The sequence below is a fragment of the Gadus morhua genome, chromosome 21, assembly GCF_902167405.1.
Source record: "Gadus morhua chromosome 21, gadMor3.0, whole genome shotgun sequence".
Classification (NCBI taxonomy): domain Eukaryota; kingdom Metazoa; phylum Chordata; class Actinopteri; order Gadiformes; family Gadidae; genus Gadus; species Gadus morhua.
Window position 1 is genome coordinate 17879720 of NC_044068.1, and position 15134 is coordinate 17894853.

Sequence of the window (15134 nt, forward strand, 5' to 3'; positions counted from 1 at the left end):
AACAAAAGGGAACGTGGGGCAGGCTGGCCGGAGCCCTCGGAAGAACAAGCCTGCAAATGATTATACACAGACATCAATTCTCTCTGTAATTAAGAAATAACTTGTTTCAATAGTTACAAGCATCACTTTCTAAATATAGGAGCAAAACAGGTACTATATATATATATATATATATATATATATATATATATATATGAATATAAATATGCCCCACTCAGGGCTCCATCTGAGTGTCCAAAAATTTGTAGTTAGTTACCCAAAGCAAATTTCCAATTGGTCAGATTTACAGATACATGTGAGCAGGGCAGGATTATCCAGTTGTTGACGGGGCAAATCCCCAGGGGCCCAAGTTCGCTGAAGGGCCCGGGGCACAAGAGAAACCTGTTGTCAGATCTCATCTTAGGTTAACTTGCCCTCTGCGACTGCGCCTGCTCACAGTAGGACAGACTGGGAGCTGAAGGACCAAAAGGGGTCCAGATTAACGGCGAGTTGTCTGTCTGGTTCCCTGCTGTTGATGTGAGTTTTCATCAACCAGATTGCTAATCATCCCATTACAACTCATGGGAGGGCCTTCCGAGCCCATGCCATGACCAATTGCAATTACATTGACCAGATGTCTCGCAATCAACAAATATCATAGAGACTGACATTAATTGTATGTAAAATGTATCTTCCAAGAATTTGTGGAAGAGGGTTAATGCGCCGTGTCTATCAGGCCCCCATTGCTGATGAAGTGCTCCTTAAAATATGTGACCAGAACGTGAATGAGCGAATCAGGAGTCAGGAGTCAATGGCTACTCTTTCAAAATGCCTGGGCTTCCTAGATTTGGACATAATAGGCCTACGAATGTCGTCATCAACCAAGAGAGCGCATAACTCAAATCAATCCACAGCAGTTTTGTCACGGAGCAGAAATCAAGTATAGAAATATGCTTGTGCTCGATTAGAGACAGTGTTATCTGTCTCTCCTTTATCGAGTGGTGTGCAACTAACCATCTGCTTATCAACCCCACCAAGACTAAGGAGCTGGTGGTGGATTTCCGCAGGAGGAAATCTGCCCCTACACCCATCTCCATCAACGGTGTGACTGTGGATGTTGTCCAGGATTACAAATACCTTGGAGTATTCCTGGATAACAAACTGGACTGGGCCAAGAACACCGAGGCTGTTTACAAGAAGGGCCAGAGTCGACTCTATTTCTTGAGGAAGCTCCGGTCATTCAAAGTATGTAACATCATGCTGAGGATGTTCTACCAGTCGATGATAGCCAGTGCCATCTTTTTTGCAGTTGTGTGCTGGGGCAGCAGGCTGAGGGCAGCAGATGCCAGGAAGATCAGTAGGATCATCAGGAAGGCTGGCTCCATCCTGGGGGTCCAGCTGGACTCTTTGGTGGTGGTGTCTGAGAGGAGGATGCTGTGTATACTGCACAATATCCTAGACAACAATGCTCACCCTCTCCACCAGGTGCTGACCTCGAGCAGAAGCACCTTCAGCAACAGACTCATCCTCCCCCGGTGTAACACAGAACGCCAGAGGAAGTCTTTTCTTCCTGTGGCCATCAGACTGTTTAATGCATCTACCACCGGCTGCAGAAGGGACCGTGGAGACACTATGCCCTGAGACCAATGTCACTTTATTTATTTATTTAATTATTTTTACCCAATTTATTTATTTATATATTTATTTATTTTTACCCAATTTTCAATTAATCACTTTAGTTAATTTATGCTGCCAACAATTTCTGCTATAATATTTATCACTTTACCACTTTTACCACTTTTATCCAATCGCTCCTTTTCACTTATTTAGTTTGTACTTATTTTATTTCAATCTATTTTATCTATTTTGAATCTAACCCTGTATTACTTTCCCACCTTTGTATTGTAACTGTTGCACAGTAATTTCCCTCGGGATAAATAAAGCATCTTGAATCTTAATCTTGAATCTTGAATCTTAGGCCCCGTCCACACGAAGCCGAAACGGGCGAAACCGTCACGGTTTCGATCTATCCGGTTTCGAAGTATCTCCGTAAAGACGAAGCCAAGCGATACCGGAAAGATCTGTAGAAACGCTGTAGTAAACATTCCAGGCCCATAAGGGGCGCTGCTTCTGGTACACAAATCCAGAAGAAGAAGAGGCGAGCAGGCGCATAAAGGCTGCCCCCCGAACCACTAACAACACAAACAAACAGCTCTTCTACGATGGCGAACTAGATTCTCAATAAATAATGGCTTAGCAACCCAACAAGGGACATGATATGCTGCAGAACGATTACAAGCTTGTAGTCCTCCATCATCTTTTTTGTTGTGATTTCTGAGACTCCGCGGGCTTAAGAGCGATTGGCTAGGAGGTCGAGGGGTGGGGCGATGACGTCATGGTTTGCGGTTTCAGTCGGTTTCAGGCGTCCACACGAAACCAAAACGAAGCCGGATAGATTTGAAACCACCTCCGAGGGTGGTTTCAGAAGTTTGCGGTTACGGTCAGCGGATTCGCCGGCTTCGTGTGGACGGAAGGCCGAATCGTACAAGACCTTTGCGGTTTCGCCATGAAATCGGCTTCGTGTGGACGGGGCCTTAGAGCGAGGTCCCTCCCCCCAGCCCCATATACAACTGGGATGATTTGTTCTCCAAATACGGGTTGGACTAGCATGAGAATCAGGGGATCACTCCTCATCACCAGCTCTGTACCCTACATTAACTCCTAGCATGGTTAGGGTGACTTGCCAAAAGGTTCTTGGTTCAAAGCCCAAAGTCAATGACAGTGTAACCTGTATGCAATCTTTTCGGAAGATACTTAACCATTGTTATCTCTGGAAGTTGAATAGGTTTTATTCAACTTCAGCAATACAGTTCAGCAATAGACAGTGCTAATCACAGGCAAGACATTTGCATGTCATGAATAATCATGAGTAAGAGCCAAAATCCCGTAGTTCTTCCCCGCCCACCTTCTGAAATACACTAGAACAGTGTGAAACAGGAGCATAAGAGCATTTTTTTCACCAAAACCGAATAACATGGCATTCATTGCTACTAGTGACCACCGCAAAATTAATTAAAACTATGCAAAAGCTTCCTATAAAGCTTACCTTTAAAGCTTGAGTAAGCTGAGTATTCATTTTAAAGTATTGTTTTTCATATTTGTTGATAGCATTCAATTGATCAAATGTTCTGAAAATAAATCAATAATAATCTGTATCTGTTGCTGTCACTCTGCATGTAGCTTCACTGCCCGAGACCAGTAGGATGTTTTCAGTTGGTTATTCCTGGTTGCTCTCTACCCCAGCTTAAATTAACTGTATATCATTTTTTTAACGATAATTGCTTTAGATAACAGCATCTGCTCAATTACTACATTGAAGAAACAACTTTTCACACAGAAAACAAGATCAGAATGTACCTACGGTTCTATGGATCCTGTGCAAAAAATTAATGGCTATTGCCTATTGAAAAAAATGAATGATATCCAGTGCCTTAAGCATCCCTTCTCTCCACCTCGGGCATGCGCATTTCAAGTACCTAATACCAACATAGTCACCTGTGACTCCGGGATGGTTATATCTTCCGGTGTCGTCAGAGGATCTGTCCCTAGAATCTTCTTGCGAAAACACAAGGATTCTGAGTGACTAAACACTCTGGCGGTCATCCAGGATTCATAGAACCGTAGTTACATTTGTAACTCTCGTTCTATTTCATCCCTACTGACCGGTGCTTAAAGCACTGGATGACCCATACCAAAAAGGTCACAAAGAATCCAACACCCACCTCACTCATTAGAGGCAGCAGACTTTGGAAGTAGGACCACACCCATCGGATGGGGAGTGGCGACGTTGATACGGTAAAACCTTGTGAATGTGCCAGGCGACGTCCATGATGCCGCGGCACAGATCGACACCAGGGGTACACCTCTTATGGTACGGCCACACCAACCGCGTTGCTCGCGTTAGGGGCGTTGAAAATCGTCATTTTTGCATAGGGAACCATTGGTCTAGGCGCGGTACACGCGTTGAAGCGTTGAAGCGTTGCGTTGGGGGCGTTAGGCGCGGCAGTTGCACGTAATTACGCACGTAAACGCAGTAACGCGCCCAACGCACCAACGCCCGGAGTTCAGAAAATTGAACTTTCAACGCTCCAACGCGTGACGCTTAGCCGCGGTAGCCAATCAGCGTGGAGCTTGACCCGACGTCACTGGCAGAGAGTAGTGAGCTTGCACAGAAGCATACGGCCGACATCTTTCTGGGTTTTTCTGGGTGGAAATAGTAACATAGTTACGCCATTAAATGCGTTTATGGAAACATTTCTAGCGAGAAATGTGCATTTTACTTTCATAATGTTCGCTCGGTGAATGTGAAGGATGTTTGGTTTGGTAGTTATGACGAAGAGGGAACGCTCCGTTCACTTGCATGGACAGAGTCTCTGGTTACTAAGCAACCTCAACGTCTTGGCCGACTATATATCTGCTGATCAACACTACGAATGCTGGAAACACACCAGACACACCATGTGAGGTTATTTAACCCGATTATTGTTATTTATATCCGAGATTATTTAATCTAACCCGATCTAAACTCTATCACCCAAACACGGCGGCGTTTGGGTTTCCTACCTCGGACTCCAGCGCAGCCACGGCCGACATTTTTCTTTATTCTGGGTGGAAATAGTTACATAGTTACGCCATTAAATGCGATTATGGAAACATTTTTAGCGAGAAATGTGCATTTTACTTTCATAATGTTCGCTCAGTGAATGTGAAGGATGTTTGGTTTGATAGTTATGACGAAGAGGGAACGCTCCGTTCACTTGCATGGACATGGACTCATCTAGCTGCGTTGGCGCGTTGACGCGTTGGAAGCGTTGAACCACCACACACTGGTCAAGCGTCAGGTTAGGCGCGTTACTCGCGTTGTCCAACGCGAGTAACGCGGTTGGTGTGGCCGCACCATTAGTGCAGCCCATGATGTCGACACGCTTCTGGTGGAGTGGCCCAGATTGCGGGGGGGCGGCGACTGGCCCCATAGCGACAACCCAGTGGGACAGCCTCTGTTTGGAAAGCGCACAACCTCTGTTAGGGCCACTGTGACACACGAAAAGTTGCTCAGACTGCCGTATACCGGCAGTAGCAGCAATGTATGCCCTAAGCGCCCGTACCAGGCACAGCATCTTGGACTCATTCTCCTCAGATGGGGAGTCAAAACGTGCAAGCTGGATAGGTTGGTTAAAATGGGTGCGTGAAAGCACCTTGGGCAGGAACGCCACATTTGGCCATAAAACCACACCCGAGGCATCAGGGTCCCACCGCAGGCATGTATCTGCCACGGATACGGTATGCAACTCCCCGACCCGCTTCACAGTGGTAATGGCGAGAAGAAAAGCCACCTTCATGGACAGCCACTTCAACCCTTTCTGGGTCAGAGGTTCAAAAGGAGGTGATGACATGGCCTCCAGCACCAGGGGCAGGTCCCAAGCTGGAGCTCTCAGGGCCCCCCTAAGGAAGAGCGACACCAACCTGTGGCACCCCACTCTGGCTCTGTCAACCATCTCATGCCAGGAAGAAATAGCAGCCACATTGATCCTCCAGGTGGAATGAGAGCGACCACCATCCAAGAAGGACTGCAGAAACTCCAGAACGTTGGCCACGGAGCAACGTACTGGGTCTACTGCCATACCCCTACACCAATCAGAGAACTACTTCCATCTATTGGCATACCCAACTCTGGTAGATGGTGCCCTGGCACTCAGAATGGTATTCCTGACGGCAGCAAAAGGAAGTCCATCCTGTAGGGGAGATGCCATGGAGAGCTGCAGCAGAGCCTGCGCAGCAGTGGAAACCAGAGTCTCCCTGGCCAGTAGGGGGCCACCAGAAGTTGCCTGGGGCCCAGCAGAAACTCCCTCTGGAGTATGGGAAGAATCAGGGGCAGTGGTGGGAAGGCATAAAAAGGACTCTGTGGCCAGTCGTGAGCTAAGGCATCCTGTCCGAGGGGGCCGGTCACCTCTGTCAAGGAGAACCAGAGGGGGCAATGTGCGGATTCCTCTGAGGCAAAGAGGTACACTTCCGCCCTGCCACAGAGACCCCATATCGTCTCCACCACCCCCGGATGAAGCTACCATTCCCCCGGTGGGGGCTTCTTCCACGATAGGAAATCTGTTGGGTTGTGGGGCACGTGGCTGCCAGGAAGGTAGGCGTTCGGGGGCCCGAAAGCCATCCACACGCTGTTGAGCAGGCCGCTGAGACCTCCGTAGGCAACAAGAGTAATCAGGTGGCTGAGAGTGCCACTGGGGCACAGCCGAAGGGCCCCCAGGCCTGCTAGGAGCGGACACACTCCTGTGGAGACCGAACAGCTGCTGCCTGGTCTGCCTAGCTCAGGCAGCCCCCTCCAGTGCCTCCAGGGAAGCTGACCCAAAAAGCTCCCCTGGTTCCACCGCCACCGCACAGAGGACCCTCCTACACGTCTCTGGATGAGGTAGGACATTGTGCACCCTAACTCCCTTGACATGAGGGCAAAAGCCTGTAATGAGGCGTCACTCAGAGTCTGCAGCGATGGCTCAACGTGGGCCTGCTGCAGAGAGGTCGAAAGACCCAGCAACAGGTGGGAAAGGGAGTTCCCAATACGACCCATGCGAGGAGACTGCAGTTCATGACTGCAGGCGCCGTCAGTGAGGCTCTCCCTCAAATGCTCGAGGCCGAGGCAAGGAGGGCAGCTGTCATGGCCGTCCTCAAGAGATGCCGCACAGGCGACACATAGGTGGGCCATCACGGAGGCAGCCACAGGCAGCGTCACTGGAAGCGGAAGTGAGAGCACTTTGCTCGCCAGTAAATTGAAAAAATAAAACTAATTAGCCTGAGCGTGAGCGCTGCTACTAATTGTCAACAAAAAAGCCCAAAGGCGGTGTTACCGGGAGCGGGAGCGAGACCACTGCCTTCACCAGAAATTAAATTAACAACAGATAGTGATAAGCTTGAACATAAGCTCTGCTGATAAAAAAGGGAAGCCAAATTAAAACGTTACTGGGAGTGAGAGCACCGCCTTAGAAAATTATGTGGAAAATAAATTGGTGGTTAGAACAGAGCAAAGCTAACGGCTAACACACCAAAAAAAAAGACAATAACAGACAATGAGGTCAACGAGTGCTGGGAGCGGGAGCGAGCACACTGCCCTAACCAACAAACGCCGGCACACAACTCTCCTGCTTCTTTTTCTTTCTTAGAATTATGAGCTAGCCACAGCCTCTGGAGGACGGGTTGCCCAACCGTGGTCATGAGGCTGCACGTAGTCAGCTGTAAGCAAATTTCCTTCCTTTCTCTAACAAAGGTGCCATACAGTACCTGCGCAGCGAGAAGATGTAAAGGGAAAAGATCCTCTGGCGACACCAGAAGATATAGCCTTCCCAGTGTCACGTGGGGGTCACAGGTGTATGGAAGCCCATTCCCGTCACAGAAAAAAAAAAAAAAAACACAAACTATCTCATAATTAGGAGATTAAAAGTCATAATAATGAGATATAAAGTCATAATTACGAAAGTTAAAGTCATAATTATGAGATTTAAAGTCATAATTACGAGATATAAAGTCATAATTACGAGATTAAAAGTCATAATAACAAGATTAAAAAAGTCATAATAATGAGATTTAAAGTCATAATTACGAGATTTTCGACTTTATTGGTTAGCCTTCCCCCCTGATCTCACTTCCTTCAAGTTCGAAATCAGCACGACAGAGTGGCACGCGCTACGAGCCTACCAGTCGGCGCCATCATTTTGGACCTGAGGCTGATGAACCTGCAAGTCATTCACTTCTCTCTGTCATCCTCCTATTCACAAGGTGAAACAGCAAGGTAACCCAATTTGTAGAGATACTCTCTTGAGCCTATATTCAGCAATTCAGCGTCTATTTGAGTCAACTTTTAGTCATTACTTTTAGCCAAAATGTTTTCTCTTTTCAAACTAGTTCAATTGGGCTAACCCCATATGGACACCTGCTAAGTTGTTCCACTCAAATAAGCTTGGAACTGGTTCCCTATCACAGATATAGTGCACTATATAGGGTGCTCGCCATTTTGTAGTGGTGTTCGAATTCTCAGTGGTTAATTTCCTGCACTATGGTGCACTTAAAATACCCAAAATTTGAGTGTGCATACGATGTACCCTACATGTTACTCCCGTATACCACAATGCAATGCGGGGCCCAGTGCGATCTTTCCCGGAGGGCTAGCACAACTATGCTACGCCACTGGACTCACGACTGGATTCCTCTTGCTTCCCGTTCCCACCTCGTAGTATTTCTACTAGCGCGTGGCTACTGTCACCACGGCTACCGGAAACAGCTTCGGATCTTTCATATTCTTTAAGCACTTTTAATTTTGCATTGCTTTCTGCTATGCAGTTTCCAACTCAAGTTCTTCTTTTGCCCCTTTAAGTTTGGCCATTTCAAACTCAAGCTGTTGCGTTTCAAACTCAAGCTGCTGCTTTTTCTTCTGAGCTGCAGCACGTTCAACGAAGCTCGTGATGTGGTCGTTTTGCGACTTACGTGAGATCTGCTCTGATGGTCATGCCCAGCATGGCTTGCACCACACTGCGAAATACTGTTGCTTGGTTTAACAGTATCTTGCGGGTCAACTTCCGCATCATCCTTTTGCAACGAGCCTTCGTGCACAGCTGTGATCCATGTATTAGTTGCTTTCATAAATTCTTTGATTGATGCCATTTTGGATTCAAACCATTGTACTTGATCAAATGTTTTTTCATCTTCAGGCAAAAGGCTTGCAACTTCTTTGTTGATACAATAAAACACATTTACAGAAAGTGGGAAATCATTTTCCATAACATCTTTAACCTCATGTACATTTTGAGTATCGCTCATCATTTTCTCCACTTCATTACTTTTACTTGTTAGATTTCCTAATTTTCTTCTCCTCGATGCTATATATTTTTGCTCTCCTCTCCTCTATTTCTCCTGTCAACCTGCTTGTCCGTCCTGGATCCATTGTATCCTCAAAATATCCAAGCCCCATTTCCTTTTCATCATCAGTCATCTTAATATTGCAGAGTTAAGGTACGGCCACACCAACCGCGTTGCTCGCGTTAGGGGCGTTGAAAATCGGCATTTTTGCATAGGGAACCATTGGTTTAGGCGCGGTACACGCGTTGAAGCGTTGAAGCGTTGCGTTGGGGGCGTTAGGCGCGGCAGTTGCACGTAATTACGCACGTAAACGCAGTAACGCGCCCATCGCACCAACGCCCGGAGTTCAGAAAATTGAACTTTCAACGCTCCAACGCGTGACGCTTAGCCGCGGTAGCCAATCAGCGTGGAGCTTGACCCGACGTCACTGGCAGAGAGTAGTGAGCTTGCACAGAAGCATACGGCCGACATCTTCCTTTTTTCTGGGTGGAAATAGTAACATAGTTACGCCATTAAATGCGTTTATGGAAACATTTCTAGCGAGAAATGTGCATTTTACTTTCATAATGTTCGCTCGGTGAATGTGAAGGATGTTTGGTTTGATAGTTATGACGAAGAGGGAACGCTCCGTTCACTTGCATGGACAGAGTCTCTGGTTGCTAAGCAACCTCAACGTCTTGGCGGACTGCTTCTCTGCTGATCAACACTACGAATGCTGGAAACACACCAGACACACCATGTGAAGTTATTTAACCCGATTATTGTTATTTATATCCGAGATTATTTAATCTAACCCGATCTAAACTCTATCACCCAAACACGGCGGCGTTTGGGTTTCCTACCTCGGACTCCAGCGCAGCCACTGCCGACATTTTTCTTTATTCTGGGTGGAAATAGTTACATAGTTACGCCATTAAATGCGTTTATGGAAGCATTTTTAGCGAGAAATGTGCATTTTACTTTCATAATGTTCGCTCAGTGAATGTGAAGGATGTTTGGTTTGATAGTTATGACGAAGAGGGAACGCTCCGTTCACTTGCATGGACATGGACTCATCTAGCTGCGTTGGCGCGTTGACGCGTTGGAAGCGTTGAACCACCACACACTGGTCAAGCGTCAGGTTAGGCGCGTTACTCGCGTTGTCCAACGCGAGTAACGCGGTTGGTGTGGCCGCACCATTAAGGTACGGCCACACCAACCGCGTTACTCGCGTTAGGGGCGTTGAAAATCGGCATTTTTGCATAGGGAACCATTGGTCTAGGCGCGGTACAAGCGTTGAAGCGTTGAAGCGTTGAAGCGTTGCGTTGGGGGCGACGCGGCAGTTGCACGTAATTACGCACGTAAACGCAGTAACGCGCCCAACGCACCAACACCCGGAGTTCAGAAAATTGAACTTTCAACGCTCCAACGCGTGACGCTTAGCCGCGGTAGCCAATCAGCGTGGAGCTTGACCCGACGTCACTGGCAGAGAGTAGTGAGCTTGCACTGAAGCATACGGCCGACATCTTTCTTTATTCTGGGTGGAAATAGTAACATAGTTACGCCATTAAATGCGTTTATGGAAACATGTCTAGCGAGAAATGTGCATTTTACTTTCATAATGTTCGCTCGGTGAATGTGAAGGATGTTTGGTTTGATAGTTATGACGAAGAGGGAACGCTCCGTTCATTTGCATGGACAGAGTCTCTGGTTGCTAAGCAACCTCAACGTCTTGGCGGACTATATATCTGCTGATCAACACTGCGAATGCTGGAAACACACCAGACACCCCATGTGAAGTTATTTAACCCGATTATTGTTATTTATATCCGAGATTATTTAATCTAACCCGATCTAAGCTCTATCATGCACCCAAACACGGCGGCGTTTGGGTTTCCTACCTCGGACTCCAGCGCAGCCACGGCCGACATCTTTCTTTATTCTGGGTGGAAATATTTACATAGTTACGCCGTTAAATGTGTTTATGGAAACATTTTTAGCGAGAAATGTGCATTTTACTTTCATAATGTTCGCTCGGTGAATGTGAAGGATGTTTGGTTTGATAGTTATGACGAAGAGGGAACGCTCCGTTCACTTGCATGGACATGGACTCATCTAGCTGCGTTGGCGCGTTGAAGCGTTGGAAGCGTTGAACCACCACACACTGATCAAGCGTCAGGTTAAGGCGGCTGCATGCTTCAGCGTTGGTGTTACGTTGTTGCGCAAAATTTACTCAAAGCAATTCATGTTCCCTTTTAAGGTGCGAACACACCAAGCGCGTACCTCGCGTATAGACGCGTATAAAATCGGCAATTTTTCCATAGGGAACCATTGGTTTACGCGCGTATGAGGTGCGTACACGCGTATCATGCGTACCAAGCAACATTTTACTCGCATATGGGGCGTATGAGGCGCGTATATATACGCGCGTACATATATGCGCGTACGCAGGAGTTCAAAAAATTGAACTTTTTACGCTCATACGCGTGATACTTAGCCGCAATAGCCAATCAGCGTGGAGCTTGACCCGACGTCACTGGCAGAGAGTAGTGACCCTTGCACAGAAGCATACGGCCGACATCTTTCTTTATTCTGGGTGGAAATAGTAACATAGTTACGCCATTAAATGCGTTTATGGAAACATTTTTAGCGAGAAATGTGCATTTTACTTTCATAATGTTCACTCTGTGAATGTGAAGGATGTTTGGTTTGATAGTTATGACGAAGAGTGAACGCTCCGTTCACTTGCATGGACAGAGTCTCTGGTTGCTAAGCAACCTCAACGTCTTGGCGGACTATTTCTCTGCCGATCAACACTACGAATGCTGGAAACACACCAGACACACCATGTGAAGTTATTTAACACGATTATTGTTATTTATATCCGAGATTTATTTAATCTAACCCGATCCAAGCTCTATCATGCACCCAAACACGGAGGCGTTTGGGTTTCCTTCCGCGGACTCCTAAATCCAGCGCAGCCAAAGGCGCATAGCTGCGTACGTAGGACCATTTTTGCCACAAAATGGTCAAGCAACATTTTAGCTGCGTATCGCGCGTACATGGTACGCGAGGTACGCTTGGTGTGTTCGCACCTTTAGGTTGCGCGTGTTGCCAAGCAATTTACCGCCAGAACAGTAGGTGGAGTAATATGTGGAGTAAAGTTTTTCGTTGAAGACGACCTCGAGAATGACGTCTTTGTCTGTGGGAGTCGTTGGTTTGTTTATGTGCCAGATCGTGTTCTCCCCATACACAGTGAATGATGGCAACAGACAGGGGAACAGGGGTGATGAAGTTGTTGATCATTGGGGTTGTATAAATGTGCATATCTCTCTACATTTTAAAACGACATAATGTGTTGGCAGCAAAGTTAACTTCACTTCACGTTAATGCTTTTGTATATGAGCCTGCCGGGTCGTCCTTGCCTTCTGGCTTTTAAAAATGGCGGTATGAAAACAGGAAATGTGATACTCCAGACAGGAAGTAGTAACCAGACCAGCAGACCAATCACAGCCTTGCAGGCTGCGCGGCTCGCGTAAAAGCTTGCGTAAAAAATGACGCAAGTCTAGAAAAATCGCCCGACGCACGCAAGACGTGAGAAGTCGCGCAAGGGGTGCGCAAGGGCGCGCAAGGGCCTCTTGCGCTTGCGCTTACGCTTACGTAACTGAGCATAAAGGCGGCTGCATGCTTCAGCGTTGGTGTTACGTTGTTGCGCAAAATTTACTCAAAGCAATTCATGCTCCCTTTTAGGTTGCGCGTGTTGCGCGTGTTGCCAAGCAATTTACCGCCAGAACAGTAGGTGGAGTAATATGTGGAGTAAAGTTTTTCGTTGAAGACGACCTCGAGAATGACGTCTTTGTCTGTGGGAGTCGTTGGTTTGTTTATGTGCCAGATCGTGTTCTCCCCATACACAGTGAATGATGGCAACAGACAGAGGAACAGGGGTGATGAAGTTGTTGATCATTGGGGTTGTATAAATGTGCATATCTCTCTACATTTTAAAACGACATAACGTGTTGGCAGCAAAGTTAACTTCACTTCACGTTAATGCTTTTGTATATGAGCCTGCCGGGTCGTCCTTGCCTTCTGGCTTTTAAAAATGGCGGTATGAAAACAGGAAATGTGATACTCCAGACAGGAAGTAGTAACCAGACCAGCAGACCAATCACAGCCTTGCAGGCTGCGCGGCTCGCGTAAAAGCTTACGTAAAAAATGACGCAAGTCTAGAAAAATCGCCCGACGCACGCAAGACGTGAGAAGTCGCGCAAGGGGTGCGCAAGGGCGCGCAAGGGCGCGCAAGGGCCTCTTGCGCTTGCGCTTACGTAACTGAGCATAAATCGGCCTTAAAGGCCTCTACATACCTCCGGATACGGACAGTTTCATCCGGTCCCGGAGGTGTTTCGTCCGGAAATGGGTCCGTCGCCTCTGAGCTTACGAATCCAGAGTGCTCCGGGAGAACTGGAGCAATACCACCGGAAATCGAGGCGGCAGTATATGGTCAAAAGTCAGACCAACCATCCATCCATCCATCCATCCATCCATCCATCCATCCATCCATCCATCCATCCATCCATCCATCCATCCATCCATCCATCCATCCATCCATCCATCCATCCATCCATCCATCCATCCATCCATCCATCCATCCATCCATCCATCCATCCATCCATCCATCCATCCATCCATCCATCCATCCATCTATCTATCTATCTATCTATCTATCTATCTATTTATCTATCTCAGTGGTGTAGTCTATTTTATTGTAGTGGGTATACTGTGATGATTCGCCTCGTACAAACCCGTCCCACCGGTACGTGTACGTGTGTGGGACTTATGGGATGTCGCACCACACTCACCAACGCAGGGGTCTACAACCCGCTGACCTATAACGATTATCAACAATCATGTAAAGCTGAGTAGGTTTATCAGTTTTAATAACAGTATGAACAAATAGAAGACAAAAATGACAAGTTGTGCTTTGTATATAGTAGCAATAGCACATGCTAAACAAGGACAACATCTACGCAAAATAATTTAATGAACTGTTTACAACCATGGCTATGAGAAGGAGATGACAGGAGACTAATGTTTCACTCTTTCAATTGCTCTAATTTGAGCTCTTACTGTTGTTATCTAACATACCATACAGTAATTGAATTGTGTAAACGTGTGAAATTACTGCACCTTAAAAATGACCATGAATTAGCTACTCTCATTTGCATAGTGATTAACATTATGAATTTCAATTGTGTATACCAACCTCAATGTTGGCTGACATTTACCTAACTTGTTTTCCCTCCACTCTAACCAAGGATGCCTGTTTTTAAGTTCCCTAGCCTGACACCCAGTCCGAAAGGCTGGCCAGGGGTTCTCATCTAAAAGTAACAAGGAGATATAAAGTGGGATTAAAACATTGTCTTCTGTTGACTACTTGTTATGTGGTTTACACATTAATATGGGAGGACTGGACACACACACACACACACACACACGCACACACACGCGAGAAGGAGGGGCTCGGCCCGCCAACTAACGTGCAGAGATCGATCGATCGATCGATCCATCCATCCATCCATCCATCCATCCATCCATCCATCCATCCATCCATCCATCCATCCATCCATCCATCCATATATTTATATATATATATTGTATACGCGTTACTCGCGTTATCCAACGCGAGTAACGCGGTTGGCTTTAGTTGCATGCAATAGTTTAAAAGCAGTTATCCGTCAAGTAACCTTTTCTTCATAAAAACAATGGCAAAACAACTTCTTAAATGAAGCCCAAATAATCCAAGTTGACTATCACAAGACTTAAAATACGAGCTGACACGGAGAATCAACAACTTGCACTTATCAATGCAATCCACCTTAAATTTCGGCATGGGCTTCAACTATCTTCCTGCTTCGGCGTAACGTCCTCTTGTGGGAATTCACGAGGATAATATGAAAACATCTATTTACCTTTCCTTGGAGAATACTTCAAATGATTAGCCGTTTCTTGAATCAGCTTCTTCAGGGGAGCTCTTGTTTTATTTTTTCCTGATCTCCCGAGCGGACAGCTGCGCTCTCCCCACGGCCGGGCACGTGCAGCTTATTGTTCTATTAAACTCGTTTTTTGACAAAATATAGTGGCACTCCGTCTCATTCTTCATCCTCTGTACCACTTGTTGGAGTCAACAGTGGTTGGAACGTGAGCGAAAAGACAAGACAATGTTCCTTCGTTTTAAAAGGTTTAGGCCTACTTGCAAGTCTTCAAAT